This window comes from Protopterus annectens, chromosome 2.part1 (genome assembly GCF_019279795.1).
Source record: "Protopterus annectens isolate FY-2018-M chromosome 2.part1, PAN1.0, whole genome shotgun sequence".
Lineage (NCBI taxonomy): Eukaryota > Metazoa > Chordata > Ceratodontiformes > Protopteridae > Protopterus > Protopterus annectens.
The window spans coordinates 1,940,626,066-1,940,653,855 of NC_056729.1; positions in this window are offsets into that span (position 1 = coordinate 1,940,626,066).

The following is a 27,790-nucleotide window of genomic DNA, read 5'->3' on the forward strand; positions in this document are numbered from 1 at the left end:
ACATCAGGAACTGTAAGAGCTTATGAGGGAGATCCTGCATTGCAGCTTCAATGCCTGCACTGGCTGCACATGGACCATGCTTCAGCTACTCAATGCTTCACACCTTTGCTCAGTACAACTTCCAGGTCCTGAGGCAAGACTCAGAGACAATGGCTCCCAGGGTAAGGAATAATTTCATAGTGTCTCAAAGTTGGCAGAGACTGCATCTCTGAACACCCAATCCTGTCGCCAAACATGGTGTTTCCCTCCTGTTTGTGTCTATGCCCACCCCATATGATATACAGTTCTCCAGTTGTCATTGCCTTCATTAAGTTTCTTTGATGTCTCCTTCACCATTGTGTTTCCCCTCACTCATTGTGTTACCCCACTCCCAGGCAGCCATTTTTGCCTTCCACTACAACCAATCCTCCCACTCATACCCCCCTCTCACTTCTCTGATTCCCTTCCCCATCTTTAGTCCCTCAAAAAAAAAAAATGAAAAGGCACCTGTCCCACCCAAAATACTCTCACCCATTCATCTCACTTCACAATCCTTTAATTAATATACACATGCTTGGTTCTTATACCTTATCTTTAAAAAATGTATTTGTCTCAAAAACCATTGAAGATTTCTTTCATTAAATAATTAACAATATAACAACGGAAACACGGAAGGACTGTGGCTGACCAAGTTTGCAGATGACTGCAAACTGGGCACCATAATCGACTCTCCAGCCGACACAAGCATCCTACAAAAGGGCCTCATAGAAACAGACAACTGGTGCCAGAGCCATGGCCTCAAGCTAAACGCCAAAAAGTGTATAGTCATCCCCTTCGGCAAAAACAAAGTGCCCACAAATTACCAGATAGATGGTAATCCATTAAGTACGGAAGAAGTAATTAGGGACCTGGGGACCCAAGTTGATAGCAATCTCTCATTCGACAACCACGTGGCCAAAGTGGTTAGAAAATCATTTTATATAGCCGACCTAATCATGAAGGGATTCACATCTAGATCAGGGGAGGTCATCGTGCCTCTTTACTCATCCCTCATCAGGCCCATAATTGAGAACAATGCCCCTTTTGGGATGTACCTTACCAGACACCTGCAGCAACTGGAAAGGCCCCAAAAGTACCTCACCAAGAGGATCAAAGGGCTCAAACGGATGCCATATGCTGCCCGGTTAAAGAAACTCCAACTCTACTCAGTGGCATACCACCTGCTCAGAGGCGATCTGTGCCTGACGTATAAAGCCATGTCCAACCCGGAATTAATGGACATGCTGCACCTCAGAAAATCCAAATCCCATCGAGCTACGCGCTCAAGAGACTTGAACCTCAGCACTGAATTAAATAGGACATGCTGGAGGGACAGATTCATAACCCAGAGGCTCCCTTCACTCTGGAATAAAATCCCAGTCCAGGTTAGGCAGAGTGCCTCATTGACTCTCTTCAAGAGGAATCTTGATGAGTGGATGGGAGATCGTAGATTTACTCCGGGTATCACTTCTGTGTCACTGTTAGACAGATGCACAGTATACTAACCTCGAAAAAGGGCATAGAAAAAAATTAATTTTAAAATGAGTTGCAAAAGCCAAACACACTCTGGCTAGGCTTGTAAATGCCCTAGGGCAGATAGCCTAGTATGAACCTATGAACCTATAATTGTAATTCTCCAGTAATACAGAGCTAAGAATTTTAAAGGTATGCTCCTTTCCCACCTCCATTCTGCTCATTCCACATTTGTTCACCTTGTGTTCTTCTGTATGTTTCCCTTTTCATCTCTGTCCTATACTATTATTTTCAACCTTTAATCTGGTCAAAAAGAGACAGACACATCACATTCATGCCCAAGAAGGGTTTATATATTATAATCATCCTTTTTTGAATAGATTTTACACAACTGTTGACAGAGCAATTTTGCTGATGTTGCATAATCATGAGGAAATGATATATCCTGTCTCATGGCAAAAATGAAGTTAAATCCTTCAAACACTTTAAGATCTAGACATCAGTCAAACAAATCAGCATACCATAGGTGCATCAGCAAGAAATAGTGAAATATAGCAAAGTTAATACTTTCCCCATGAAGGCTTCTTTGACTCACCGTATTTATGTTTTGATGACCCCACTCTTAGAACAATGGTTATAGGGTTCTAATCCAGTAAGGGTGGAATGTTGTATAGTAATATTATGTTATTATCAAACAACTGTATGCCATTCCTAAGCAATGTTTATTTAATTTTTAACACATTTTCCTTTGTGCTTTGATGGCATACTTGGCTAATGATGTTTGTCACAGAATACGAGTAAAAAGGGCATGGGTTCAAATATGGTAATATTTATTTATCTGCTATTGCTATACTATGTTCCATTACCCAAATATGTGTTTTACCAATGTCTTCTCTAAGTCTGATTCTGAAGTATACTCAGCAAATAATCTGTTTTGGAGAATGTGGTTGACACGGGGATGGTTTCAAAGACATTCTGGTGTTAATCATCTTTCCTTACTAATCATGTGCTTATTTCCTTGAAATGAAACACTGCGATCATCAATGTGCATATTCTGTCATGGAGCTTGGCACTAACAAAATTTAAGTATGGAGTCATCCTGCATTGTTGAGTTAAAAAGTTGAGAGATCTGTTCCAATGCAACTCCATCCAGTTCCCTCCTTCCAGCCTCACCTTGTGTGCTACCCTCGCTCTCTCTCCTTCCTCTTTTAATCTCCCTATAGTCACATTTCCAAACACACACACACACACACACACACACACACACACACACACACACACACACACACACACACACACACACACACACAGCAATAGTGCAATAAAACAAATTACTTGAAAAACAAACAAAAAAAAAAACCTATTTGTGGTATACATTGTATAACAGCTGGAAGAAAGCAAGTTTGCTTACCATATACATGTATGCATGTATGAAGAGAGAAATATCACTCCTGATCATATGGCAAAAACTGAAAAAAATCATTCAAAATCACTAAGATCTTGGCATTTGCTGTGCAACTGAGTCAACTGTCACTGTACAAACCAGGCAAAACTGGCATAAAATGAATATAACAGTTTCAATTTAACAGCTTTCAGGGGTCATTATAGTGTATAGATGTGTACATTGTATACACTACCACAAGGGTTTTAATCCAGTGTTGATTATATGTTGTTTACCAATGTTCTTCTTTCAGTCTTCCACAGTGTTCTAACATTCCATTGAAATGTATGACTTCTGACACATTGATTGCAAGATATTTTGTGGCTTCGCTCTATAATGTCCCTGTCAAGACAGGATCAGCTAGGCACGAAGGAGTTCCAATTCAAGGAAATTTACCTGGTAGCAGCTTCCAAAAGCAGTGTGCATTTAATACTAATCACTTTTAATGCATATATGAAATATGCCTAAATATAGTACATGTATGTAACAGTTTGTGATTGCTGTGTACATTGTTAATGGAGTAGAGGGAGAGGTTGATCCATTGCTTGTTGTATTCTGTTTTACAAAATTACTTTTCAGTGTTTAAATATTCCCCTAGAAATTTGTGTTTACTGACATGTAGATTACAAGTTCTTCTATGACTTCACTTATTAATGCATTGCTCTCAGCAGAGTCACTAAGGCAGACAGCGCTCCAAATCCAATGAGATGTATATTGCAGCTTCTCTGACTTTGTCTACTCATGCATTGTTGTTCATAGGTTTCTTAGGCTGGTACTAGGCTATCGGCTCTACCTATACAAGCCGAGCCATAACAATTCCCTGGCTATTTCTTCCCACACTATTTACTTCCCTGGATCCCTGTCTAGCAGGGAGACTGACGTGATCCCCAGAGTGAATTTCCTATCTCCCATCTAATCATCAAGGTTCCTTTTGAAGAGGGTCAAAGAGGTGCTCTGCTTGACATGTATGGGCAGTCTATTCCAGAGCCTGGAGAGTCTCTGGGTCAGGAACCTATCCCTCCAGCATGTTTTGTTCATTGTGATGACAAGGTTGAGATCCCTGGAGCATGTGACTCTGAGGGACTGGAATTTCTTTAAGTGTAGGATGTCCAACAGCTCTGGGTTTGACATGGCCTTGTATGTTAAGCAGAGATTGCCTCTGAGTAGAGGATATGCAACAGAGTATAGGTGGAGGTTTTTAGACGGTCAGCATAGGGCTTCTGCTTTAGGCCTGTGATTCTTTGAGTGAGGTATTTCTGCGGCCTTTCCAGTTGTTGCAGATGTCTTGAGAGGTACATACCAAATTGGGCGTTGTATTCTATAATGGTCTAATGAGGGATGAGTACAGTGGGACAATGACCTCCTTTTTTCTGGACGAAAAGCCCTTAGTGATGAGGTGTGCCACACAGAAGGATTTCCTGACTGTTGTGTCAATGTGGTTATCGAAGGTGAGATCACTGTCCACCTGTGTGCCTAAGTCTCTTATCACACTTTCAGTGTTTAGTGTACTGCCACCTATGTGGTAATTCACGGGTACATGTTTTTTTCCCAAAGAGGATAACTATACATTTCTTAGCACTGAGCTGGCACCAACCATCTGTTTCTGTAAGGCTCTTTTGTAGAATATCCACATAATTTGGGGATTCAATAATAGCTCCCAGTTTGCAGTCATTTGTGAACTTTGTTAACTTTGTTGTCCCTTAGTGTTGGCCTGTACTTCAGAGAAGTAGATGCCAAACAAGAGCGGTCCAAGGACTGAACCCTGAGGTACTCCACTTGCCACTTGTCTGGAGCTGGATTTGGAGTCGGCTACTTTTACAGTGTGGGTTCTGTCAGTAAGCCAATTGGCAACCCATTGAGTGACATAGGGATTAATGCCCAGCTTAGTAAGTTTATCTATGATTCCAGAGTGGGGGATGGGGTCGAAGACCTTGGCAAGATCCAGATAGGCTGTGTGGACCACCTTACCCTTATCCATGGCTCTGGAGACTGATTCAAAGAAGTCAATCAGATTTAGGAGACAAGATCGGCCCTTCACAAACCCAAACTGCATGGGGTCCGGTGTCTGAAGGTAGGCAATGTCTTTGTTTATAAGTTCCATGATAATACGTTCCATGGCCTTGCAGATCAGGCTCATCAGTTCCCGGGATCTATGGTGGATACCCCCTTGTGGAGTGGGATAACTGTAGCTGTGCACCACTCAGTGTGTTTTCTACCTGTGTGGCTGTTATTACCAGAATTTGGCAATCTTTCGGTATTGAGAGGTGCCCTTTAGGGGGTGAGGGGGGGGGTGAAGTTTGCACTGAATCTATCTGCCAGGATATTGGCAATATCCTTGGGATCAGTATATTTAATGCAATTCTGTTGTAACTCAGAGCAGATCTGAGCATTGCCATTTAGATTCTTGGCATAGCTACAGAATGCCTTGTGGTTGTCTTTGGAATCTTTGGCAATTTTATTTTCGTAACTAGCTTTGGAGGATTTTATGAGGGTTCTCAGCTTCTTACTGAGACAGGTAAGGGAGTTGTTTGCATCCTGGGATTTTCGTCTTTTCTGCAACAGCTTCTTTTTTGTTGTTGTAAACTTTGTTTATGGCAAGGGACCACCAGATTGGCTTCCTTTTTTTGGAGGAGAGCGTCTTGGTTCTATTGGGGATGGCACAATGCATGCACAAGTGGATGTGCTCGTACAGTGCCTTAGTGCAGGATTCAGCAGTCGAACTTTCATTTCCCATCTGCATGGGTATCATGAAGTTTGTCTCTTCTGACTTGAGTAGCATGAAGTTGGCTTTGGAGATTTTTTTACGGAGGTTACCTTACTAGGGGGTGGGGTTGGGATGTGTATGTCAGGGGTGATTAGCTTATGATCAGATCTGACAAATGAGGTGGAGACCATAGGTGTGGAGCATCAATTTCCCATGTTGGTAATGACCAGGTCTAGGATTTGGGAGCCCCTGGTGGGACTAACGATTAGTTGATCACTGGGCGTTGGAATTTATGAATTCCAAGAACCGCTGGGCAAAGATGTTGGTACACGAGTAGTTTTCCCAGTTAATGGCAGGGTAGTTGAAATCACCCAGTACTAGGGTGTTTAGTAGTATCTTAATATTTTCCAATATGTTTAGAAAGGTGTAGTGAGAATCTTGGGGCATGGTGGGGGATCTGTAGCAAGCTACAATTTGGATTGCAGTCTTACCTAGTGTTAGTTGCACCTGGAGAATTTCAGACGCATTGTGTTGGGCAACTAGCCTGGTGTTGTGAATATCCTTGGTGAATATGGACACTCCTCCACCTTTAGTGTTTCAGTCCTGGTTTGGTGGCCAAAAAGTATGTTAAGGGTTGTAGCCTGGTATTGCAGGGATACTCTCTGGAGCCTTGAACCAGGTCTCAGTTACTGCAAAGATATTAATGATTTCCATTATTAGGAGTGCCTCCAGAGAGTGCATTTGAATTTGGTATATGTATTTGGTACATGTTTGGTGTATGTTGTAAATAGACTGTCTTAATGATCTTACTCCCCTAATGGTTTGTATGTTGTTTTCCAATGATGGACAACATTAAGTGTTAATAAAGTTGCAGAGCAAAACAGTTTTCTAATGAGTTTTGAGGAGGCCTGCACCTCCTTCAGAGTAAGAAATATATATAATCTTGATATACACTGATTTTTATACAACATTTGATAAGCATGAAGCATTTTTCTTATTTTTGTGTCCAGTAATGACACTCTGATGTTCAGTTTCAACACAGTTTTAACATTTTGTTAAAATGTATTTTTAGTCATCATTTCTGTATGTGCTTCTGTGGCATAGTTTGGTAATACCCTTATCTAGAGGATATTACTACCAAATTCATTTGGTGTTTTTTTTATTTATTTTTTTGCCATTTTATCATGTTTTTCACTCCCCTGATTATTAATGCCATATGCATTGATTAGATTTAATTCATAGGTGTTTCTCTTTTCTTGGGGGTTACATTCCATTCATATGTGTTTCTCTTTTCTTGCTATCATGAGTTCAACTTCCTGGAAAATAAACAATCTTATCATGAACTCAAAATTATGCAGAGGAGTTTTATGCTTTTTAATATAATATGTTTCTGGATTCCTCTGCCATTGTTGACCTACAAAGTTGGGAGATTTGGGCATCTATCCCATCTCATTACAGTACTTTCTGTATTTGTTCACCCTGTGATGTATCCTCTGCTTGCTTTACCTTTTCACTCTGTCCTGCTCTCTCATTTTTGACCAATTTTATCATCAAACTTAGATAGATAGCTAGATAGATAGACAGATAGATACACCACACAAATACCAAGAATGATTATATACTTCAAAACCATCTTTGTGTGGCCATGTGTAGCACAACATCAGGCAGAGAGCAACCTAGATGGCCATTAGTAATCATAGGGAAATGGCACACCTTGTTCTATGCCAGAAATGAAGAAATATCCTCAGACATACACACACATAAGCTAATCCTTGCTGCGCATATCAATCTGAAATACAATTCCTTGCACTATTTAAACACCTTTGTTGGCTCGGTGTACTCATGTAATTTACTTTGTTAATACACTGGTCTAGGGTTTCAAATCTCCTGGGAGGGTTTGGTGTGTTGTTTTACAGCTTTTCAGTTTAGCATCTGCACATTTGCTACATTTCCATGATAGGTGTGTTCTATGACCCTCTGGACTGTGCTTCTACAGTGGCTCCCATTGCTAATGCACTGTTACAAAACATTCAGTGGGACAGTCATGGGCTCAGTTCCCTTATTATTCATTTATTTATTTTACATTTGATAACTGGGGAAAGTCCAACTGGGCATAGGTCTTTCTTCAGTGGAGGCCCAGGGAGAAAAGCTTCACATATAAGATACAAATGCCAGATAAAAATATGATTACATTACAGTTCAAAATAGAATGACAATAAAAACAAACAAGATAAAGTACAGTGATACCGATTGTCAGATACAAATATGATTCCAATTACAGTTTGAAATATAGAAAAATAACAAACACACAATGTACAGAACTGTGGTACAAAAAGTATGATGGTAAATCTAATTGAATGAAATGTATAGTTTAGAATATTTAGAGGAAAATGAGGTAGTCAGAGATGACTCTACACTGTAACGTTTAGGAAGCAACACAGTACATAATCTTATCTGTAGGGGGTATGATAAAATTCCTGTTGGAGTTTTACATACTAAGTCTAGGTTTGAGAAACATTGAGGCCTATTTTTTTGTTTTTTTCTATACATCTGTACATTTGCAATATTTTCATGATATGTGTATCTTATGACCCCTTGTACATTGTCTCCTGCAGTGGCTCACTGTGCAAGTAAACTGTGGATTTAGTAACATGGGAACTAAACTGATGGATTGACATCCCTCAGGACAGCATATATTCCTTTTTAATGGCATTCACAGATTAGGGCAGGTCTCACTCAAGCTAATTTCTCCAATCATTTTGTTTTTGTTTTTATACTAAGAATGGAACAGGCCCATTTCTTAAGTCAGGGTATGATTAGAGATCATGAAATTAGTATTATTTCAGTCTTTGATGTTATCAAAGAGTGATCTTCTCAAGAAACTCAATGTGCCCAGAATTGCCTGCTTCAGTAATTCATTTGAAGTTACATGTATTGGTTGCATACTGTATCTATGTATGACTGTATTTTTTTTTTTATTTGACCCATTGCTCAAACTGCTATTGGAACTGTCTGAGTATTATTCTTCCACACTGCACTTGCTTCTGCCTCCAAATCCTGATATCTAAGATTTTGTCTCTTTGTATGTAAGACACTATAATCACTGGGTGTAGCACTTTTAATGATTAATGCTTCTTCTTCTTTTGGCTTTTTCCTGGTTAGGGGTCACCACAGCAGATCACCTGTCCACTCATGATTGGCAGTGGAGTTTTACAGTTTCGAGTTGCCAGCCCAGCGCCCAACCTTCCACAGAAGGCACACACACGCACACACTCACACCTAGGGCCAATTTAGAGTGTCCAATCCACCTACCGCATGTCTTTGGGATGTGGAGGAAACTGGAGCACCCGGAGGAAACCTACCAACCACAGGGAGGACATGCAGACTCCACACAGAAGGCACCCCAGCCGAGGATCGAACCGGAGAACCTCTTGCTGTGAGGTGGCAACGCTAACCGCTGCACCACCATGGCCGCCCTTTTAATGATTAATGTTACTTTTGTTTTATTCTCATCTGTTTTTCAACTGTTGGCAATGGGTGATCCCATGTGATATGTACTTCATCACCTTCTATAATGCGTTGTGGTTCATGTTTCTAAAGATTCTCAGTTACTTCTATATTTTAAGTTTTGCACAATGCCCAATGCAACATTATTGACCTTTTCAGTATATAGGCCCCTCTGCCATAACTGTATCACACCCAGCAACGAGAGGTGTGACTGTGTCCAGTTCTATTTTATAGAATCTGCATTTGTCTGTTTCTCCCACTTTTTCAAAGAATTTTATAAACCAACATATATGTAATCCACTACCCTGGCCTGCCATTATTACCGTTTCATGTTTTGGTTTCAGTGCACCTCTCCTTAACCATTCCTGCATCAAATTTCCATCAACACAAGGTTGTTCCAGGAGATTTCTTAAGTACTACTATATTTATGGATTTTCCACATTTTTCCTTCTCATCTGATCTTTCTCCTTATATTTGTTTTTTGCTTTTTAGCATATTCAGTCGCTGTCTGATTTTTGTGTACTTCTGGTTTGATTTTCATTATTTTCATTCCAGCTTGACACCGAAACGCTTCTTCTAAACTAAGCAAAGATGTCAACCTAGAATTAATTTCCTCCTCGTGTTTTAAAACTTTCACTATGTTTAGATCTGATGAGGTAAACAGATATGTATGCAGTCTCACAATTGCAAATCTAAACATCTAATGAGTTTTGAGGAGGCCTGCACCTCCTTCAGAGTAAGAAATATATATAATCTTGATATACACTGATTTTTATACAACATTTGATAAGCATGAAGCAGTTTTCTTATTTTTGTGTCCAGTAATGACACTCTGATATTGTCAGGTGTGATACTGGTTGTCATATCACATTACTTTTATTGCATCCCATCTCTCCTGTGTGGTATCACATTGTAAAAGACTCACATATTATTATGGCACTTTGCCATCAGTGGTACTTTCTTTTCCATTGCACATTTCTCCATATCTGTGTTTGTTGCCATTGATTCCATCAAAATATACAAATGTGCATGCATACTGGCATAGACTACCATGAATACTCATGCAACATCATTATTTGCCTCAGCTGCTTGTACTTCAGTGTGGCTGCAAGGTGGTTTAACATGACATATCCCTTGTCTGTGCTGGGCTAATGATGAGAGACTGCTTGCTGTGCATACTAGCCTGGTATTTTACATATATGTTTTCATTTGCTGCCTTTCATTTACACAGTGGCAATGGTGTAGGCTTGGCCATGATTACAGATGTGGCAATTATAATTGCAGGAGTAATCTTATGGATTCATAGATTGTTATTAGACTAATGACACCGGGGACCTTTCTAAGCCTAGCAAAGTTTTTCATAAAGAATAATGATGTCCTCTATTCAAATAGGACATTGAGGACCAGCTATTTATAAGCTAACTCTGCCCATAAGGGACATGGTTGCCAGGCCTGGTATGGATTTCCTTTTCCCACCTACTGGTCTAGATCTTAAACTGGGTAATAGACGAACAAAGCTGACATGGATGGGAAGCCTGTTCCATAGGAAGAGCAGTCTCTGGCACACCTATCTGTCTCTCCAACATGTTTTCTTTAAGTCACATGCAAAATTCAGCTCCTTAGACCCTGTATTTCTGGTACTGTTTGACTTATGGATATGTATGAGATTCTTAAGTGTGGGGTTTGCAGTCCAACTGGTATTTCTTTCACTTGAGAACAATGTTGTCATCATTACAGTGACATGAGGAGGTGCAGCAGGACCTCCTCAGTCAATGGGAGATTGAATTTAGGCCTACAGACACCCTGTAGTTGTGTGAGTATAGTGACCCATCACTCATCAATGATATAGCCTGGCTTTGCCACCCAATAAATCTCCTCATCATGCTTCCATTTCTTGTCTTTGCTCTGCACAGCTTCAGAAACAATTTTGTATCTCCAAGCATGGAGTCCCCCAACCTTTTGTATCCATTTCTATCCCTGTCTGTGTTGTATGTCATGTATGTCTGTACTTGCTACCTAATCTATCCTAACTACCTGGCCCTTTTATTCCAAAGCAACTTCCACAACAATCCTCTCTAAAAAAAAAATGGACACCTGTCCCAAAAATGTACTCCCCATGCATAACTTTGCACTTCTATGACCAGATGATGAGCAGTGCAATGATGTAGTAGAGATGTGATGTTTAGCAGTTTAGCACAAAGTGCATAAAGTCATTAATATTATGAGATGGCTCGTCATGTGTTTTTCTTTGTCAAAATATAACAGAATTAGCCTGTGAATGGTTGACTTTGCCATCATCTATGCAATGGAGTTACTAACCTATACACAGAGGATGACAACATTGTCAAAGGCAATGTACAGTTGGTATATGTGTAATGGAAACCTTCCAACAGTTCACTAATACACCTTACTGTTTCACCTGGGTGTGATGCACGTCACTCTTATGTCATACAGATTTTAGTAATGTTTTTAACAAGGCTCCTTTCAGGGCTAAATATCAATTACAATATGCTGCATTCACATGTGTGCTTTCATACACTTATTTAAGTCAACATATACAGTGAGGCACTTGTCATATATTCGATTACAGTACAACAAATGCATCATAACATAGTAATTGTAAACCTGACATTTGTTACATTTCCCAGTAGCTGTTGACTAGCGGCATAATGCTAGCGTGGATGTTTATTTTGTCCAAGTCTTATCTGGGCTCCCTATCCATTTCTATTATACACATAAATGTATCCTCTTTATATATATATATTTATATTTATATCTTTATCTTTATATTTATATTTATATCTTTATATTTATATTTATATTTATCTGGGCTCCCTATCCATTTCTATTATGCACATAAATGTATCCTCTTTATATTTATATTTATATGTATATCTTTATATTTATATTTATATTTATATTTATATGTATATCTTTATATTTATATTTATATCTTTATATTTATATTTATATTTATCTGGGCTCCCTATCCATTTCTATTATACACATAAATGTATCCTCTTTATATTTATATTTATATCTTTATATTTATATTTATATTTATATCTTTATATGTATAGTTATATTTATCTGGGCTCCCTATCCATTTCTATTATACACATAAATGTATCCTCTTTATATTTATATTTATATCTTTATATTTATATTTATATTTATATTTATCTGGGCTCCCTATCCATTTCTATTATACACATAAATGTATCCTCTTTATATTTATATTTATATTTATATTTATATCTTCATATTTATATTCATATCTTTATATTTATATTTATATCTTCATATTTATATTTATATCTTTATATTTATATTTATATTTATATCTTTATATTTATATTTATCTAGGCTCCCTATCCATTTCTATTATACGCATAAATGTATCCTCTTTATATTTATATTTATATTTATATATTTATATTTATATTTATATCTTTATATTTAAATTTATATTTATATCTTTATATTTATATTTAGATTTATCTGGGATCCCTATCCATTTCTATTATACACATAAATGTATCCTCTTTATATTTATATTTATATCTTTATATTTATATTTATATTTATCTGGGCTCCCTATCCATTTCTATTATACACATAAATGTATCCTCTTTATATTTATATTTATATTTATATATTTATATTTATATCTTTATATTTATATTTATATTTATATTTATATGTTTATATTTATATTTATATTTATATCTTTGTATTTATATTTATATTTTTATATTTATATTTATATTTATATCTTTATGTTTATATTTATCTGGGCTTCCTATCCATTTCTATTATATGCATAAATGTATCCTCTTTATATTTATATTTATATATTTATATTTATATTTATATCTTTATATTTATATGTATATTTATATTTATATCTTTATATTTATGTTTATATTTACATTTATATTTATATTTATATTTATATCTTTATATTTATATTTATCTGGGCTCCCTATCCATTTCTATTTTACACATAAATGTATCCTCTTTATATTGATAGACATCATGAAATTCAGAGACACAACCCATTTGTCAGGGGGATGAATATACTTTATCTGTACCTTAATTTATGGGCATATTCACAAAATGCCACATGACCATGCCTCATTTCACATATATGTTTGACACTTCTGCTATAGTTAGACAAGTATTACTGTGTATATCGAATCATTATTTTGTTTTTTTGGTCAATGTGATACATCTTCTGTGTACAGTATGTTTCATGCCCTTCTGTATTTGCTACACACATAAATAGCCTGTCTGAACTGTCACAAACTTGCTAGGATTCATAACATGTAGTTTGATGAATAAACTCCTTTTTTCCTCCCTTAATTACTATTATTGGAATGATTACCTATCCCTGAAGCCTATCCCTGAAGTGCTCATAACACCTATTTTAGTGCTTGTATAAAGAGTTGCCTGTCTGTACTTTTGATGTATGTCCTTTCTGATACTTTTTTTAAAATTATATAATTAGCTAAAGTGAGCAGCACACTCATGGAACCTCCCTAGGTCTTCGCTGCCCCTCTAGTTTATCACTACTGTATTAGGTAGTTATTCTGCCCTTACTCTATAATTATTGACTTTCTCCTCCTTGCCAAGGTAGACTGGTATTAACAGTATCTACTATTCTTACTCACACTAACATTTCCTCCCTTACTTTTTTCCCTCAAATTACCTTTGCTGAAGCATTTCTTTTTTCCTACCTTACTACTGTTATAAGAATTGTTTGTAACCTAAAGGAGGGCTGGTTCTGGAATTACACTCCCTAATTTTGCTCTCCTTAGCTAACTACCTTTTTGCATATAACCTGCACTATTTTTAGTAGCTCCTCTAGTATTTTTCCACCAAACAGTACAATACTATTACCTGGCCATGTTACAGCTCTCATGCTGGGCTGATTGATTACGCACTCTCCTCTAGTTGTTTCTGCCCCGCTTCGCTCCTCTCCCTACCCCCTTATCCCACACACCCCACGTGCTCCTACTCTTATACCTCACTAACCACACCTCCTCCCTTATTACACCTATCCCAGTTAACCATCCTCTTGTAAAAGTACTCCCCTCTTTACTACCTCACTATCCTTAACACCCTCTTTTTGCTTCCTTGTCTACCCACTAAGCCTTAACTTTCCCCTTCAACTCTCACCTTCTCTCACTCCTTTATACTACTAGTTACCTTCTGTATTTATATACCTTCCTGCGTTAAACGTTCCTTTCCATCCCCTCAACATGTCATTCAAATCTAATACAAATCTATCCAAGATCCCTCATACTAAATCTATTCTTGCTAAGACATTACTCCTACTCACTCTTTCTTTACTTCTCTCTCTACCCTATCTCCTCACATCCTATGAATAAAAATTTAATTTTGACATTAATTATTGTTTCAAACAAACAGCCTCAGATCTTTCATCCCATAAACTAACTCATTTAAATATTACATCTACCTCTTCCTACCTCCTAGCTAGATATCATCGACTTACCCACATTAAATGTAATTACCTTGTGCTAAGATGACTAAGATACCTTTCTTGCTTCTCTTCTAATTCATCCTTACCATTTATCCTCTCAACCCTAAAGGATGGTGATATACATCCCAACCCAGGGCCCTTAAATACCTCTCTTGAAACTAGTCCCATTCTTTTAAGCTCCTCCTTGCCATCACCAATCTCTAACTCTACTTCTTTACTTATAGGACATCTTAATATCCAAAGCATCAACAACAAGGCTACCCACCTTCATTCTCTTATTGACTATCATTCCTTTGATATCCTATGTCTAACAGAAACCTGGTTAAAACCCTGTACTAAAGATAGTGAAGTCATTCCTCCAGGCTACAATATCCTTAGACTTGACCGTAATTCCCGTAAGGGTGGGGGTGTAGCTCTACTATTTAAAACGGTACTTCAAGTATCCTTAGTACCTTATGTTTCACAAGAAGCCACCAAAGCTGAATTCCTTATTTCTAAACTACAACTAAACCCTAATAAGTCAATCTATATCATTTGTATTTATCTACCTCCTGGAAACAACTCTACTATTATAGAAAATATCCTTAACTGGGTATCTTCCACATACCCACAAGAAACTATCATCCTGGGTGACCTTAATCTTGACTGGTCCTCTGTTAACTCAGATAACCCAGCTACTCATATAAATCTCCATGGCTTTACTCAGACAATAAACACCACAACCAGGATTAATAAACCTAATAATAAAGAAAGTATATTGGACTGGATTCTTATTAATAAACCTCAACAAACATATCAGGCTGGTACCCTACCTGATGACATTAGTGATCATACCTTAACCTACATCATAAGACATAAGAATAGTACTTCTAATACCACAATCTTTAGAATCTCAAGAAGTCAGAAACATTTTAGTCCTCTCCTATTTCAAACTGAATTGAATGCCTGTAACTGGCATCCTCTAAAATCTCTCCCACTTGAAGATGCTGTTAAATACTTCAATGACAAATTTCTTTCAATCCTTGATAATCATGCACCAGAACGAACCATCAGAGTAAAAACTAAACCTGCCCCCTGGCTAACTAAGGAAACTAGACAAAAAGTGTTGCTTAGAAACAAATCCTGGATAAAATGGAGAACTAGTAAATCTCCTTTAGATCATCAAACCTTTAAATACCTGAGAAACAGTACCAAAAAAGCCATACTTTCAGATAAAAAAACTACTATAGTAATCTTCAGAAAATATATCATAACAATCCATGGAAATTCTGGACTTACTTAAACAAACTTCTGCACCCTGGACAGACTACAACTCCCCCCCCCTCTGGGTCAGACAATAACTCAGCCCATGAAACTGCCAATACCTTTAATTCCTTCTTTATTGACACTATTAACTCTCTGGCCTCACACCTCTCCATTGACTATTCTAGTATCCCGGCTCTCTCATCTCTTAATTGTCCTACCTTTAAACTACAACCTATCCCTACCACGTTTATACAAAAATGCATCCAAAAACTTAAACCTTGCACTCCCTCTGCTGATCAACTACCATCCGAATTTCTTCAAAAAGCAGCAAGTGAAATAGCCTATCCTATATCTATCCTTATAAACAGAACCATTAGTGAAGAAACCATCCCTGATATCTGGAAAATCTCTTATGTTATCCCATTACACAAGGGAGGTAGCTTGACTGAATACACTAATTATAGGCCCATTGCACTCTTGTCACCACTTGCAAAAATTATGTAAAATGTGTACACTATCAGTTAATGAACCATCTAACTAAACATAACATACTAACTAATTGCCAACATGGCTTTAGACCATCTCATAGTACTACCACCGCTCTCCTTTCCTTCACTGACTTCATCAATAAAAACCGTAATAATAATATTTTATCATCAGCTCTATTTTTAGACCTCTCCAAAGCCTTTGATATGGTCAATCACTCCCTGCTCATACAAATTCTGAAATCTCTTTCTCTAGAACCCAAGTCTATTCATTGGTTTACTTCCTACCTCAATAACAGGAAACAGGCAGTCCTCTGGGATAACAAACTCTCTTCTCTCTTACCGATCTCTCTTGGTGTCCCCCAAGGCTCTATTCTTGGTCCGCTTCTATTCTCCCTTTTCATAAATGACCTTCAGGTAGCTATACCACAGGCAACATGCATACAATATGCTGATGATTCCACACTTATTTGTTCTGCTAAAACAATCTCTGAACTACAAACTACTACACAAAATGTATTTAACAATGTAGAGTCTTGGTTCTTAAAACGTTGCCTACTTTTGAATGCTAAAAAAACCAAACTCCTCCTATTTAAACCAACTACTAGGTCCCCCCCTTTAGAATTTTCTATTTCCTCCAGTAATGGCACCCTTATAACACCTGATTCTACTACCAAGCTGCTAGGTGTCACAATAGATAACTGCCTCACCTTTGATTATCACATTAATAATACTATTAAAACTGTAAACAGAAAGCTGGGCTCCTTATACAGAATCAAAACGTTCTTAACTCCTACAGCCAAAGCTACACTTGCCCACTCTCATCTGGCCTCCACCCTTCTCTATGCATCACCTATTTACACTAACCTAAAGAAAACTAACCTATCTAAACTGTCCAACACGTATAACAACATAGCCAGATTTGTTACCGGAAATCAATTTAGAACTCATCACTGTCTAAACCTACAACAACTTCACTGGCTAGAACTAGAAAACTTTTTGCTTCTTTCCCAACTTACATTTGTCCATAGGTTTTTCTACCATCCCAATAATACTCCAATACTATCCAACCTCTTTACTCCCATATACCAACCTCAATTCACTTTGCTCCTCAAATAAACTTCTAGTAACCTTAACTAAAACTAATAACTGTGCTGGTGCTGCCCTTTTCTCCAACTCCATTGGTAAGTACTGGAATCATCTTCCTACTGAACAAACTTCCATTCCATCCTTGGCTCTCTTTAAGCAAAAACTCAAAATATACCTTAAAAAACATTGGCTATGCTCTTGCTTTAACCCTGGTTAAACTTGCTTTACCTCCTCTCATTCTACTCCCTCTCCCTGCTAGCCTAGCACCTTGTCTACAAAGGCTGTCCTGCCTTCTCTACTCTTTTCTAGTAATACTGGAATTTTAAGTTTGAATGTCTTTTCTTGGTTTGACTGCCAATTATCTTTTCTTGTCTAAAATGTTTATATTTAACTTTTGATCATGTATACATTATGTATTTAGACTCGTAGAGTGTAGTATTGTAAACTGATTTATCTCTTGATATTATTCCTTTTGTATTATGTTACTATTTGTCTCTATATGGAGCTTTTCTCCCCGGGCCTCTGCTGAAAATGGAAATATATCCAGTCAGACTAGCCCGGTTAACAAATGTAAAATAAATAAAAAATAAAATAAAATTACACATGTCCATGATTCTTCTCTGTATTTCCTTGTCACAGGTGTGTACACTGACTTAGCCAACAGCGGTATTGTTTCCTTCCTTCACATAAAACAATGAAAGATTAACAATTCATTAACCTACCTGTATGTATGTATGTTATGACATCAGTCCTGTGGATGTCATTAATAAGCTTTGATCAGTCCCACAGTACACATTACAATGCCAGAGTACCTCCATACACCTGCCGCACAGGTATACCTAGGCATTCTCAGTATTATCATGTGAGTAACAAAATTACTATTGAGCATGTCAAAGAAAATATACAACACACATACTTGGCTAATACATGTTTAACTTTACAATACCATTTATATATGGTTAAAAGTCACATAAATGACAAAACAATGTCCCTTTCTGAACAGACAAAAGCTGTAGGGTTGTTTTTTTCTTTTACATGATAGGTGGAAAATACAGCATACTGCTGGTTTCAGTATCTTTCTGGATACACATCTAATATGTAATAGCTGCAGTATATGCAAATATTTCATAATATATCTATTATCCTCAATAAGTTTTTTAAACGCTAAGCTGAGATAACAGTTATGACATTTTCTCCCCTTCATTTCACTGTAGCTTTCTGCCCTTCTCATATCATTTGTCAGTATTTCATTTTTATTTATGTTCATGTCCCTAAGTAAATAGGATTACTTATATAATTAAAATATATATTTAAGTACTGCTGCTTGGGAGCTAACCTAATTACATCTAAGTATACTTAAAGAACCGAAAACTGCAGACCTCAAAGGAAAGAAAGAAATCCACGAGTCACGAACACAAGTTCAGCAGTTTATTGTTAGCGCTTTCATGCATCTTCAATACGTGCACTTCTTCAGACAAATGAATCAAAGACATAACTTGTTTAAATACAAAAAAGAACCATCAATTATCTTATTAAATAATTAATTATATAATTAACCTACCCAAACTTTTGTTAAAAAGACAAGACCTAAGATATCGTCTAAAAATCATACAAATGCAGTTATATATCCTACAAATATATGTGTGTATATAAAAAATATACAAATACACATATAAATGATTTTAAAATGTATAAATTTATCTCATTTGAAATTACAAAAAAGTTAATGTTTAAAAAAAACAAAAATTAATATATATATACAAGATAAATATCCTATGCTGAATGTTATTAAGTGAATTTGGTAGCCACCTAATCTAATGAATTTATCTTTCTAGAGCTTTTAATCTAAGTATACATTTTATAGAACACATATCATTGATACCCGGGAAAACATATGCATTTGTACGTAGTTGCCACAACAACTCTTGCTCCTCTAATTTGAGGTGCCATGGTCCACCTCTTGGATTTTTAGGAACACTTTGGACTACTACAAACTGAAAACTATGCGTATTATACTCATTAATATGTCTTGCTAATGCATTAACCTGGATATTCTTAGAAATTGCATAGGCATGTTCATATATACGCTGTTTGAGTTGTCGCTCTGTTTTCCCTAAGTAAAAAACTGGACACAATTTGCATTTTGCTAAGTATACTATACCTTGGCTTTCGCAATTATGTTTATCCTGCACAAAATACTCATATCCATTAATAAAAATTGAAGGCCCTGTTAAAATATATTTACAGTATTTGCATCTCCCGCATTTAAACATGCCTTTAATGTTCCTAGACTTTTGATATGGTGTCTCAAATAATCTCTTAATATTTGGACCATTTCTATAAGTTATCAAAGGTCTATTGCCAAGGATTCTGTTTAAAATTGAATCCTGTGTAATAAGGCCCCAGTTTGAATTCAATATTGCTCTAATTTCATGTGAAATATCATTACATTGTGTTAAAAAACTGGTTAAATACCTATTAGTTTCATTTTTATTCACATTTATTACCAACGCATCGCTGTAACTACTTGATATAGAATCATCGTTACTTTCATATACCATGACTCTATTATTAATAGTAAAAATCGGACCCAACAGTTTTTTTTTTACCTTTTAACAGTAATTTCTTGGATTAGACCATTGACCAATGATGTAGGGTAGTCACGATTATTAAACATGTTGAATAAAACATTACATTCTTTAGTGAAATCATCGTCATGAGAGCACATTCTTGACGCTCTAACTAATTGGCCCTTCACCACACCTCTTTTTTGAAAATATGGGTGGTTACTTGCAAAATGCAGAAAGGAATTACTATAAAAAGGTTTACGATATATTAAAGTTCTGTAACACTGATTGAATACATCCTTACACAAAGAAATATCCAAAAAATTAGTTGTCTCACTATTGAAATTAAACGTGAACTCTAGAAAAAAAGTAAATGTGAACATAATATTAACCAAATTTTGAGCATCTTCAGAATTACCACGAATAATAAAGAACATGTTGTCCTGGTAACGAATGTACCAGACAACCATGTCTTTAAAAAACTGATGTTTAAAGAGATAAGTACATTCCCAAAAAGCAATCACGGAATTGGCGAAACTACCACCACAAGGTGATCCCATTGCAACACCTGATTTTTGTACGAATAACTCATCTTGGAACATGAAATAGTTATTGTTAAGTACAATGTCTATGAGTGAAATGATCAAATCCACTTCTTTGCCTAAAATCTGTTTTGACAATAAGTAGTCCCTCACCCATTCCATACCTATGTCGTGTGGAATAACAGTATATATGTTTTTAATATTTACAGTAAGAAACCCATATGATGCGTCAAATGGTATCCTGTTTAGATGTTCCAATACATGCCAGGAATCACAACATATTTGGGTTTCTGTTTTTAAAATTTCTTTTAATTTTGTATCGACCAATTTTGCACATGCATAGGTAATGGATTTACGTGAGTCTATTATTGGTCGCAACGGGGGATCACTCATATTCTTGTGGAGTTTAGGTACTCCAAAAATGACTGGAGTCAGAGGGGTAGGTATATGTTTTCCCGGGTATCAATGATATGTGTTCTATAAAATGTATACTTAGATTAAAAGCTCTAGAAAGATAAATTCATTAGATTAGGTGGCTACCAAATTCACTTAATAACATTCAGCATAGGATATTTATCTTGTATATATATTAATTTTTGTTTTTTTTAAACATTAACTTTTTTGTAATTTCAAATAAGATAAATTTATACATTTTAAAATCATTTATATGTGTATTTGTATATTTTTTACATACACACATATATTTGTAGGATATATAACTGCATTTGTATGATTTTTAGACGATATCTTAGGTCTTGTCTTTTTAACAAAAGTTTAGGTAGGTTAATTATATAATTAATTATTTAATAAGATAATTGATGGTTCTTTTTTGTATTTAAGCAAGTTATGTCTTTGATTCATTTGTCTGAAGAAGTGCACGTATTGAAGGTGCATGAAAGCGCTAACAATAAACTGCTGAACTTGTGTTCGTGACTCGTGGATTTCTTTCTTTCCTTTGAGATCTAAGTATACTTGCCTTACCTCTTTTTTTTATAGGTTAGTACTAGGCTAACTGCCCATATGGGCCATTTTAAGCCTAGCCAATTACCCCTTGTCAGAATCAAACCCTGCACCTTGTGTTTCTAAGGTAAGCACCTTAACCATTACGCAAACCTGACACACACAACTATTACATTCAAGTTGCTCTTGACTTGTGTTGTGCTGTCTGCTCATGCTCACTTTCTGGATTTGTGTGTAGATACAACCTATTGTGTATACAGTGTGCTTGAGCCATAGTTTACAACCTCTTGTTTATACAGTGTGCTTGAGCCATAGTATACAACCTATTGTTTATACAGTGTGCTTGAGCCATAGTGCCCATCTCTATGGGTGCTAACAGTTCTTCTGGCTATGAACAGGTACTGAGGAACATTAGCAGCTGCATATTCAATGAGCACCACTGCTTGTCCTGGGTTGGGGGTTGGCAGATTAAACAAAATATACACTTAAAAACAAAACATAAACAAGAAATACAGCGTTTGAGTCTCAGAATGGAAATCAGCTAGGCTTAAAATGGCCCACAAGGGCAGTTAGCCTACTTACTTATGAATGTAACACAAACAAAGAGTGTAGACTTACAATGAAATGTACACACATGTTAATGGATCTCTTGGCCAGACTTTGTAAACAGTTAGAGATTAGAACCTTTTAGGTAAGCTATAGGGATTAACTTGTAAATTTCAGTATATTGTGATGTTCATTCAAAATGACAATACAACATTTTGAATTTCTAAAGCTAAATGTCTTAAGAGCCAAGTCAGACTTGTAGTCAGTTAATCATGAAAAACGTAGTCAACATTAGAATAAGCTGAATTAGTGCAATTATATAGATGCCGCATGTCTAGACATGACTTATGTGATGAGAAATCAGGAAAGCTTTATACAACGTGTTGTTCAAAAACAACCGTTTAACTAGGGAAATGATATAAACTGAATATAGCAACAGAATGAGCAAACACGTGTAACTGCAATATATTCAGTATAATTATGCAACCAAGTCACTAAAAATAATAAATCAGCAGACCAGATGTTTATATAGCAGCATTTTCAAATATTTAAGGCAGAAATTGTTAATTTATTATTAAAAACAATATACATTTTATCATATCAGTATAACAGATACCACTGTAAATATATCAAGCTCATATCATATTAATTTTGAAGAAAGCTTAATTAGCTACCAGTGTGATGTCACCATATACTGAAAATAATTTTTAGACATCATGTGCCACAGTCTATGGGAAGGAGACAGCTGAGTTTTTCCTTGATGTTGTCAGTGTGCTCACATTCAAAGGTATGGTTATTAGATGCCATTGGGACACGTGGCAGGAATTACCAAACCTTAGTTAAACTAGTAAGTATGGTAACTCGATGCGCATTGTGAAACTGGAAAGCAATCCATTTACAACTTTTCCCATTGTTAACATGATGCATGATTTTAGATGAACACAATGTGAATGATGAGCATCTGGATTATGCTGGTCAGACAGAGGAAACATTGGTCAACAAGATGTATATTAAGTACTCATTCCCTTGCTATTATTTTTCTTTTTCATTCCTTTCAGCGATAGGTCTTTTCTTTCTGTCCTTCTTTTGTTCTCAGTTCTGCATTTTTCATCTCTTTTTGTTTTCAGATTGCAGTGTTCCTGGTCTTATGATCGAAAGTACGTTTCATCAAAATGTACATGATTGAACTCACTTTCACGAAAGTGCATTTTGTCAAAAATGCACTTTCGCTGAAAGGTAACTAAGCAAACAGTTGTTTGCTTGTAGATTTAGTTGTACATCAACATGTACTGTTGATTGTACAACTAAGCAAACTGTTGCATAGATCACGGTACAGCGGGGATAAGGGAATATTCCTTTTTCCCACTGTAGTGTGATCTCGGAGTGAGAATATTAAAGTAGGGAGGGTGTGGGGGGCTTTGGAGGGGTACAGGGGGGCTTGTCCCCCTGCATAAATGTGAGTACTGTTTTTTTTTTTTGTGAAAGTGCATTTTTGATAAAATGCACCTTCGCGAAAGTGTGTTCGATATTGCACGTTTCAATGAAACATACTTTCGATGGATCAACATAGATCCATGTATATATATATATATATATATATATATATATATATATATATATATATATGTATAATCACTTATTTTATATGAAAATAGATAAACAATTGGGAATCTCAGTTTAGTTAATCCTATTTTTAACTTGGCATGAGGATACAGAAAGTAATGTGAGTATATCTCATAGTAGTATACTTTGTGAGTGCTAAGATCTCACTGATAGTGTATGCTGTTAACCAGCATTTTGATTTTAGACAACTTTTTCTATATAGTTATCTTGTCTACGTTCTAGATGTTTAACAGTTCTTGGTTTGTATTTTCTTTAGCATTGCTTATACTGAGTTTTAAACTTATGTTACATTACAGTTCTGGAGATGCAAAAAAATGTAATTATTAATGTCACATTTTACTGTGTATTTTGATACTGGAATTTATATACCTTTCAAATGTTTAAGAGCACAATATGTTCAGTATGGGTGTTGTAATCAAATATGTAATTAAATTAAAAGGTTTTGTTAAAATATGTAAAGGAGTATAGAGTAATTGTTTGGCAACCAGCAGTAGGGAACAGACTGAAAGTTTGTTTTGCTGTGACTTAATTTCTTAAGGTCTGTCTAGAAAGTTTTAGCATCAGATGTATTATTATTTCCAGAGAAAATGTTTTTTTAGATTTGTGAAATTTTCTCTATATTTTATATTTCTGACAATTACAGATGTTTGCTTTTTTATCATTCTTTTTTCTTTTACCTCATGACCTTCACCATAGTTTATCCATGTATGGTTTAAGAAGGGGAGATAATATTATCAATCATATCTAGAAAAGTGGAGTTGAAGTACTTTAGAACTTTCTTTGATATTTGTAGAGAAGTTTGTGGGAACCAGATTGCATTAGAATATGCTACAGTATATGCAGGCTAAACTCTCTGTAGTTTCTATTGCCAAGACAAAGACAGCTGTCAAGTAAATATTTTGTGGAAGTTCAGTATTAAAATGTGAACATGAGCTCACATAAATAATGCTATTTATTACCCCTAACTTTTAAAGTATCAGTGTATGTAGGCAGAATCCAGTTCAAAGCAGAGTTTCAGTTATACAGCATATATATTTAGAGAGTTGTTAATTATCTGGGCTAATTATTAGAGGCCCGAGTCAATGGGAAAGAAAGGACTGTAGTGATTACTCCACGTTTATGTTGAAATTAGCGAAAATAAGCAGAGCTCAGATTTCAGATGAGTATACAAATTATATAGCAAATCTTATCTGCATAAAGGAACATATTTAAGTGTAATAATGCGACATTTGAGCTTCAAAAGTTTATTTAGAAGCAGATTTACTAGTATTACAATGGCCTGTCAAGTAATAATAAAGGGTAAGTCAGATGTGATGTAACTATAACTCCAAGTTTCCCCTTCTGTTAGTGCTTCTAATCTCTGTGTTTAGTTTCATAATTTCATAGTATAGTACTAGGCTATCTGCCCTGGGGCATTTGTAAGCCTAGCCATAGTGATGTGGCTTTTGCCACCCCATGAAATGGTACAAAAATTGTACAGAATAAATTTAGAATACTGTGCCTCTGTCTAGTAGTGACACAATGAAGGTCCCCTTATATAATAGAATTAGTTTACTGTGCCATTGTCTAGTAGTGACACAGATGTGACCCCTGGGGTAAACTTACAATCTCCCATCCACTCATCAAGATTTCTCTTGAAAAGAGTCAGTGAGGGGCTCTGCCTAATACGAACTGGGATCCTGTTCCAAAGCATGGGAAGCCTCTGGGTTATGAATCTATCCCTCCAGCATGTCCTATTCATACTTGTGCCGAGGTTTAAGTCTTTAGCTCTCATGGCCCTGATGGATTTGGATTTTTTGAGGTGGAGCATGTCCATCAGATCCTGATTGGACATGGCCTTGTACGTCAGGCAGAGATCACCTCTGACCAGGCGGTATGCTACTGAATAGAGCTGAAGTTTCTTTAGTCTGGCAGAGTAAGACATATGTTGGAGACCCTTGATCCTCTTGATGAGGTACTTTTGTGGTCTCTCCAGCTGTTGCAAATGCCGGGTGAGGTACATACCAAATGGGGCATTGTACTCAATCATGGGTCTGATGAGGGAGGAATATAGGGGTACAATGACATCCTTTGATCTGGATATGAATCCCTTCATGATGAGGTGTGCAAGGTAGAATGTTTTTCTAAAAACTTTGGCAACGTGGGTGTCAAATGAGAGGTCGCTGTCAACTTGGGTCCCTAGGTCTCTGATTACTTTTTCTGTACTCAGTGGGTTGCTGTCTATGTGATAATTTGTGGGTACTTTGTTTTTCCCAAAGGGGATGACTATACATTTTTTGGCATTTAGTTTAAGGCCGTGACTCCAGCACCAGTTGTTCGTTTCTGTGAGGCCTTTTTGTAGGATGTGTGTGTCTGCTGGTGTATTGACTATGGCGCCTAGTTTGCAGTCATCTGCAAACTTTGTCAGCCACAGCCCTCCCATGTTTGCTTTAACATCTGAGAAATAAATGCCGAACAAGAGGGGTCCCAGGACAGATCCCTGTGGGACATCACTTGTGACTGGCTTTGAGTCTGACATTGCTCCAGCAATTTTAACTTTATGGGTTCTGTCCTTTAGCCAGTTTGCAACCCATCTAGTGACATAAGGGTTCACTTTTAAGCTGTTGAGGTTATCTATGATGCCTGAGTGGGGTATTGTGCCGAAGGCCTTAGTCAAGTCCAGGTATGCTATATGGACTGCTTTGCCCTCATCAATGGCTCTAGTGACTGCTTCGAAAAAGTCAACCAAGATTAAAAGGCAGGATCTGCCCTTTACAAAGCCAAACTGGGTGGGGTCAAGTGTCTGTAGGTCCCCTATGTCTCTGTTTATGAGTTCCAAAATGATTCTTTCGATAGCTTTGCAGACCAGGCTGGTTAAGCTTATGGGGCGGTAGTTTCCAGGGTCTGTAGAGGCACCCCCCTTGTGGAGTGGGACCACTGTTGCTGTACTCCAGTGTTCAGGTACATATCCCAAAGTAAGGCTAAGGTTAAATAGCATTTTTATGTGTGGGTTTAGCTCCTCTTGGAGTTCACGTAACACGCAACCCGGGATACCGTCAGGTCCCATTGATGCTGTGTTTTTTGCTTTGTTTAGGGCGGTTCTCACTTGGACATCTGAGATGACAGGGAGGTTACATTCAGCTGGGATAAGTATTTCTTCCTTTGGGGGTGAAGGAGGGGAGAAATTTGCACTGAACCTGTCAGCCAGAATGTTGGCAATATCTGTGGGTTCAGTGTATTTTATGTTGTTGTGAACCAACTCTGAGCATATCTGAGGGTTTCCACCCAGGTTTCTAACATAGCTGAAGAAGGCTTTGTGGTTATCTTTAGTGTCCTTAGCGATTTTTCTCTCAAAGTTGGCCTTGGATGTTTTTATGAGAGAATGTAGTTTTCTGCTAATGTTGATCAGAGATGTCTTTTCATCATGGGATTTTGCTCTGACGTGCAGTAGCTTCCTTCTTTTTTTATGCAATTTGTTTATGGCTGAGGTCCACCAGACGGGACGCTTACCTTTGGTGGAGAGGGACTTGGATTTGTTTGGGATTGCATGATCCATGCATTCTTGGAGATGTCCATAAAAAGCATTTGTGAAGGATTCAGCATTGTGGGATGTGGTATCCACTGGCACAGTGGGCTTAAAGGATACCATCTCAGTCTTAAGAAGTGTGAAGTCTGCTTTTGAGAAGTTTTTCACGGTGGTCTTTTGTGCCGGGGGTGGAGGTGGGATATGTACATCCAGGGTGATTAGTTTGTGGTCAGATCTCACTAGTGAGGGGTATACTTCCAGTGTGGAGCATTTTGTCCCCATGTTTGTGATGATCAGGTCTAATATATTATCTCCCCTAGTAGGAGAGGTGACTAGTTGTTCCAGTGCATTTGAATTTATGAATTCCAGGAACCTTTGGGCTAGGGTATTAGGGCTAGAATAATGTACCCAATCTATGTTTGGGTAGTTGAAGTCTCCTAGTATGATGGTATTTTGTGATACATTCATATCCTCCAATGTCTTCAGGAAGGCTGAGTGGGGTTCTTGAGATTGGGAGAGTTGTCTGTAACATGCTACCAGTTGTATAGCAGTTTTGCCTATGGTTAGTTGCACCTGTAT